The sequence below is a fragment of the Thamnophis sirtalis genome, unplaced genomic scaffold (assembly GCF_051295495.1).
Source record: "Thamnophis sirtalis isolate CommonGarterSnake01/CBP01778 unplaced genomic scaffold, rThaSir2_p1.2 scaffold_1, whole genome shotgun sequence".
Classification (NCBI taxonomy): Eukaryota; Metazoa; Chordata; class Lepidosauria; order Squamata; family Natricidae; genus Thamnophis; species Thamnophis sirtalis.
The window spans coordinates 166,334,363-166,340,514 of NW_028261381.1; positions in this window are offsets into that span (position 1 = coordinate 166,334,363).

Genomic DNA, 6,152 nt, shown 5'->3' on the forward strand with positions numbered 1-6,152 from the left:
GAAACATTTTCTAAGTGAGTTTGCCCCATTTTACAACCTTTCTGGCCACATTTGTTAAGTGAATCACTGTAATTGTTAAATTACCATATTTTTCAGAGTGTAAGACGCACCTTTTTCCCTCCAAAAAGAGGGTGAAAATCTGAGTGCATCTTATACACTGAATACAGCATTTTTGGCTTACCGAAACCCCACCCACTTTGCAAAAATGGACATGTAGAGGGTTTGGGAGGCTTGCAAAGTGCTCCTGAGGGCTGGAGAGGGCAAACATGAGCAAAAAAACAGGCCATTTTTGTTCGTTCCCCCTGCCCCCAGCCCCCAGGAGTATTCTTAAGAGCTTCCCAAGCTCTGCATGACCTTTTTTTTAAAAATTGTAAGAAACAAAGCGTGCAGAGGGTTTGGGAGGCCTGCAGAGTGCAAAAACTTTTTTTTTATTTACCTCTTCAAAATCATGGTGCGTTGCATTTTATAGACCGAAAAATATGGTAGTCAAGCTATTGTTAAGTAAATCTGGCTTCCCATTGACTTTGCTTGTCAGAAGGTCACAAAAGGTGATCATGTGTGACTCCAGGTCATTGCAACTATCAAAAATACATGCCAGTTGTCAAACATCCAAATTTTGATCACATGTTCATGGGGATGCAACAGTGGTCATAAGTGGGAAAACTGATCATAACTCACGTTTTTCAGTGCCATTGTAACTTTGTTCACTAAACAAACTGTTGTAAGTCGAGGACTACCTGAATAACCCTCTTCCCCAGCCAGCAGAGATCACAGGTGTGGAAATGATGCTGCTTGCTCAGGAAAGAAAATCAGGCTCACTACTGCTCTCCCAAAAAATAAAGAGCATTTAAAGACTTAGAATAATCCTAGAAAAACAAGTTTCTAAAATGCTTCCAGCTGCCGATTCAGTTAATTACAAGGGACTTCCTCCTAGAAGCTGTTCCTGGTATTGCTACAGCTGCTCCGTTTCCCGAACGAAGCCTTGCTGGCACACAGAAGTGGCCCAGAAGCGTTGATGGGAAATTGGACACTCCTGGCTGGAATGCCCCTGAGTCCGAGAAGTGAGTGGGAGGAGGGGATTTTTCCAGGGGAAAGACCCAAGGAAACCCCCTTCATCTCCCAATGCCCATTCAGATTGCCTCCCAGTGCAATTATTTGAGGAAAGCTGGGTTGGGTTTTCCCAACATCGTATATATAGGTAGCCCTCCACTTATGACCAAAACAGAGCCCAACATTTCTATTGCTAAACGAGACAGTTCTTCAATGAGTTTTGTCCCATTTTAAGTTCATTCTTGCCACACCTGTTAAGTCAATCACGGCAGTTGTTAAGTTAGTATAACATGGCTGTTAAGTGAATCCGGCTTCCTCATTGACTTTGCCAATGGTCAGAAGGTTGCGAAAGGTGATAACGTGACTTCAGGAGAGTGCAACCGTCATAATTTTGATTACATGAGCATGGTGCTGCTATAAAGGCAACAATAGCACTTAGACGTATATACTGCTTCACAGTGCTTTATAGCAATAGCAATAGCAATAGCAGTTAGACTTATATACCGTTTCATAGGGCTTTCAGCCCTCTCTAAGCGGTTTACAGAGTATTGTATTGTATTTTGTATTGTATTTTATTATTTGTATGCCACCCTTCTCCGGGAGGACTCAGGACGGCGAGTCAGCATATTGCCCCCAACAACAATCCGGGTCCTCATTTTACCCACCTCGGAAGGATGGAAGGCTGAGTCAACCTTGAGCCGGTGAGATTTGAACAGCAGAACTGCAGTCAGCTGAAGTAGCCTGCAGTGCTGCATTTAACCACTGCGCCACCTCAGCTCCTTAACAGCCTTTACAACCTTCTCTAAGCAATTTAAAAAATCAGCCAATTTCCCCCAACAATGTGGATCCTCGTTTTATTGACCTCGGAAGGACGGAAGGCTGAGTCAACCTTGAGCCTGGTGAGAATTGAACTGCCAAACTGCTGGCAGTCAGCAGAATTAGCCTGCAATGCTGCATTCTAACCACCGCACCCCATGTCTCTTAAAACTGTAATAAGTTACTTTTTTCAGCGCTGTTCTAACTTTGAATGGTCACTAAATGAAGTGTTGTAAGTCGAGGACTACCTGCAGCGTTTTTCTAGAATATGTAAAGTTTTAAAACCAGTGCAGCTAAATACTAAATGAATGGTTCTAAATTGTTGTTGTTGTTAGTTGCGAAGTTGTGTTTGATTCCATCGCGACTTCATGGACAACGTTCCTCCAGGCCTTCCTGTCCTCTACCATCCTCTGGATTCCATTTAAGCTCACGGCCCAGAGGTGGTAGTTAGCAGGTTCTGACCAATTCTGGAGAACCGGTAGTGGAAATTTTGAGTAGTTTGGAGAACTGGTAAATACCACCTCTAACTGGCCACGCCCCCATGTATTCTCTGCCTCCCGAGTCCCAGCTGATCAGGAGGGAATGGGGATTTTGCAATATCCTTCCCCTGGAGTGGAGAGGGAATGGAGATCTTACAGTCATGCCCACCAAATCATGCCCACCAAGCTATGCCGCGCCCACAGAACCAGTAGTAAAAATGTTTGAATCCCACCACTGGCTCACGCCTACTGCTTAAGTGACTCCATCCAACACCTAATTCTCTGTCGTCCCCTTCTTCTTTTGCCCTCAATCGTTCCCAGCATTCCTTCCTTCTCATTAGGTGGCCAAAGTACTTGAGTTTCATCTTCAGGATCTGGCCTTCTAAAAATCAGTCAGGGTTGATCTCCTCTAGGACTGACCAGTTTGATCACCTTGTTGCGTCTGGCTCCACTGGCTGAGTTTACCAGGATCATGAGCTCTAAATATGATTTTCAAGGCACCACGACTGAAGTACTAACACGAAAGCCACAGTATTTGCTTCACGTCAGGGTAAAGGGAACTGAATTAATGGCCAAATTCAGATTTTAGGAGTAGAATTCCAGTCTCCAACATTCATTAGAATAAAAATAGAGACAATGGAAGTTTTACGGTGGTGCTTCAAAGTATGTGAATCTTTTTGAATTTTCAGTATTTCGGCAAAAATATGACCTAAAATGTGTTCGATTTCAAACACAAATCCTACAACTACACAAGGTAAAGGTAAATGTTACCCTTGCACAGATGTGCTAGCCGTTCCCGACTCTAGGAGGTGGTGCTCATCTTTCAAAGCCGAAGAGCCGGCACTGTCTGAAGACGTCTCCGTGGTCATGTGACCGGCATGACTAAACGCTGAAGGCGCACGGAAAGTTGTTACCTTCCCACCAAAGGTGGTCCCTATTTTTCTATTAGCATTTTTTACATGCTTTCGAATTGATAGGTTGGCAGAAGCTGGGACAAGTAATGGGAGCTCATTCCGTTATGTGGTGCTAGGGATTCGAACCCCCAACTGCTGACCTTTCTAATTGACAAGCTCAGTGTCTTAGCCACTGAGCCACCACGCCCCTAAAACTAGATAGAGAACCTGTTAAACCAATGTGTCAAAAACATTATACTTTTTTATTGATTTATTGAAGAGAGTGATCCAAACTCTATACCAGAGGTGTCAAACCTGCGTCATCACGGCGTCATCCCATGACAGATTGTGACTTTTTCTTCCTTCGTTAAACCAGGCGTGGGCATGGAAGGTCATGAATTTGACAGCCCTACTCTATACATTTAGTTTTAGGACCTGTGTGGATAACAGATCACATTTTGGGCCATATATTTCCAGAAATATTGAAAATTCAAAAGAAGTCACCAACATTTAAGCACATGTAGACATCTGTCATATAACAGATTCATTATTCTAATGAATGAATGAATGTTACATTATATTACAGATATATTACAGACATCTATGCAAGAGTAACATTTATCTTTACCTTGTGTAGTTTTAGGTTTTGTGTTTGAAATCGAACACATTTTAGGTTATATTTTTGCAGAAATACTGAAAATTCACAAAGATTACATACTTTGAAGCACCACTGTAAAACTTCCAATGTCTCTATTTTTATTCTAATGAATGAATGAAGGAATATTACATTATATTACAAATATAATCCTCAACTTGTACCACCTTTCATTTAGTGACCAAAGTTACAAAGACACTGAAAAAAGTGACTTTTCATACTTTCAACTATGGCAGCATCCCATGGTCACGTGATCAAAATTAGGATGCTTGGCAACTGGCTCATATTTATGACGGTGGCAGTGTCTGAAGGTCATGTGATCACCGACAAGCAAATCAAGGGGGAAGTCAGATTCACTTTAACAACCCTATTACTAAATTAGCAACTGCAGTGATTCAATTTACATCTGTGGCAAGAAAGGTCGTAAAATGGGGCAAAATGCGCTCTACATGGGGCAGCCCTTGAAGAGTATTCGGAGACTTCAACTTGTCCAGAATGCAGCCACGCGAGCGATTGTGGATGCACCTCGGTACACCCACGTTACACCTATCCTCCGCGAGCTGCACTGGTTACCGATCAGTCTCCGGATACGCTTCAAGGTGCTAGTCGTAACTTATAAAGCCCTTCATGGTATTGGATCTGGGTACTTGAGAGACCACCTGCTGCCAATTACCTCCCACAGACCCATTAGATCTCACAGGGTTGGCCTCCTCCGGGTGCCATCTACCAGCCAATGCCATCTGGCTATTACCCAGGGGAGGGCCTTCTCTGTGGCAGCTCCGGCCCTCTGGAATGAACTCCCCGCAGGGATTCGGACCCTCACCTCTCTCCAGGCCTTCTGAAAAGCTGTCAAAACCTGGCTTTGCCGGCAGACCTGGGGGTGATGAGTTCCCTCCCCTCTCGACATGTATGGTTGTGCGACTGTTGCCTTTTTTTATTATTTGTATTTCATTTTTATGTTCCCCTTTTGAATTGTTCGCCGCCCTGAGCCCTTCCGGAGAAGGGCGGCATACAAATAATAAAAATTCTATTCAAAAACTCACTTAAAAACCATCTCGCTTGGCAACAGGAATTTTGGGCTCCATTGTGGTCATAAATCAAGGACTCCCTGTAGATCTGAGTTCCCATCTCACATAGCTATGGTTGCTTTAAAAAAAATCCGGACTCTAGGTCTAACATCTTAATTCAGGAATGAACCTGAAAGGTTCATAGAAATGAGAACTGGAAAGCCAGCAACAGGATAAACCACGGTGGCACAGTGGTTAGAGTGCAGTACTGCAGGCTGTTTCTGCTGCTTGCTGGCTGCATGTAATGTGGCAGTTCAAATCTCACCAGGCTCAAGGTTGACTCAGCCTTCCATCCTTCCGAGGTGGGTAAAATGAGGACCCAGATTGTTGGGGGCAATATGCTGACTCTGTAAACCGCTTAGAGAGGGCTGTAAGGCACTGTGAAGCGGTATATAAATCTAAGTGCTATTGTTATCATCGAATTCTCCCCCTTGCAGTGTGCAAAACAGTTAAACAATCCCCCAAAAGTGGCTGTCCACTTCCAACCTCAAGAAAGAAAGGATCCACAATTTTCATCGGTTCATTACTGTCGTTGTGAATCTTTATCACTAGGAAGTTTAGATAAAATCCCAGCAGCTGCAATTTATAAACACCTCGCATAGTCCTTGGCTTACAACCGTAACAAAGCTCGGAATTTCCACTGTACGTCAAACGTACCAAGGTGGCGCAGTGGTTAAATGCAGCACTGCAGGCTACTGCTAGATCAGCAGGTCAGCGGTTCAAATCTCACCGGCTCAGGGTTGACTCAGCCTTCCATCCTTCCGAGGTGGGTAAAATGAGGACCCAGATTGTTGGGGGCAATATGCTGACTCTCTGTAAACCGCTTAGAGAGGCCTGAAAGGCCTATGAAGCGGTATATAAGTCTACTGCTATTGCTATATTAATGCACCCTGTGAAGACAAACACAGGCAAATGGAATAAAATCCTGGGCGGCAGAGTCTGTAACAACCGGTGACCTCTTCAACATGGCATGTCACATGACCTCATTGTGCAAATTATTGTAGTGAGATGATGGCAAGTGAAGTCATGCCATTTCTATAATGACAATAATGACCCATCTATCATCTGTAGCACCCACAATCAGAGCTGGGGTGTTGGGGGGGGGGGAAGTATATTTTGAGGAAGCACTCAGAACAATCTGAACTTCCAGAGGGCACGGAGATGCCTTAGGAGGGCAATGGACTCTTTGACC